Below are 1380 nucleotides of genomic sequence, written 5' to 3' on the forward strand. Positions count from 1 at the left end.
CTAGTAATTCTGCTCAATGATAGAATTTCTGCTATGCTGTAGTGCTTTTTTCTAGATTATAGAATTTCTGCTAAGTCAAAGTATTTCATGTAAATGATAGTATTTCTACCAAGTCCCAGTGTTTCTGCCAAATCATAAATCATAAATAATGTGGTGTGTTGGGGGAACAGCTAGTTCTCTCCCATCATGCCTTGGGACATGTGCTGCTGTTTAGATGTTCTTGTTTCATGGTTTATGGTCACGTTACTTTTAACTGTTGTCTTGAATGTTGTGTTTATACTACGGTACAAAGTCACTGACAGTTATTGTTTTATAGGAAGAATGAAGTACCATAAGTGAGTTCTGTTATGCTGTTATTGACCCTTGAAGCACATTGTGGCACAAGCAAATGTGTTTAATTAAGAGCACTCCCTACCATCTTGGGGTGAAAAGACAAGCATAATCTCTCTCTGTCGGCTTCTTTGTAAGAATATACACTATCCAAGACATGTGATTTATATCAATCATTTATTACAATTCTGCAAAGTTTTATGATTTTAGCAGCTTTTCTAATATGGACCGAAATACATACAAGTACACAGCCTAATGAAGCAGACATAGGCAGTAGCTCTGATTGGTGAATTTGAGCAGAACCAGGTTGTTCTGCCTCTTTTCAGCAGAAATTCTGCTCATTCACCTCTTTTCAGCGCAACGTTCTGCTTCTTTGCCTCTTTTCTGCAGAAATTCTGCTGATTCATCTATTTTCTGCAAAATTTTCAGCCTTTTCACCTTTTTCAATGCTTTCATCTTTTTCAAATCATAGAGTTCAAATCAAAATATAGTATTTGTACCAAAGCATTGTATTTGTACGAAGTACAGTATTTCTGCCACATCATAGAATTACTGCTATTTCATAGTATTTGAGTGAAATTACAGTTTTTCTGCAAAAACATTGTATTTCTGCTACTGTATTTCCGCTGTATTACGTAGTGGCTAAGTAGGAGGCTGACTGTTACTAAGTGCATCAGTGTACATAGGTCATCTCTTGTGTTGGAGTGCCCTCTTGTGGCGCCTTTTGGGTAGTGCCTTAAACATGAACACTGCAAAGAACTGGTATCAGCCTGGTTTGTAGTGGAGGAATTTGTTGCCAGTTTCTTTCATCTTTAATCCGTATTCATGTTGTAATGTAGTAGTACCACAATATGGCAGAAACACTATGTTTTGGCACAAATACTTTGATTTGGTATACTTTAGCTTCTTCACCCCTTTTCAGCAAAATTTTCATTTTTTCACCCCTTTTCAGCACAAATTCCAGCTTTTTTGGCTGTTTTCAGAAAAAAAAACTCTTTTCAGCACAAACTCTGCTGATTGATCTCTTTTCAGCGTAAGTTTCTGCTTCTT

Source organism: Pelmatolapia mariae, linkage group LG16_19, assembly GCF_036321145.2.
Source record: "Pelmatolapia mariae isolate MD_Pm_ZW linkage group LG16_19, Pm_UMD_F_2, whole genome shotgun sequence".
NCBI lineage: Eukaryota > Metazoa > Chordata > Actinopteri > Cichliformes > Cichlidae > Pelmatolapia > Pelmatolapia mariae.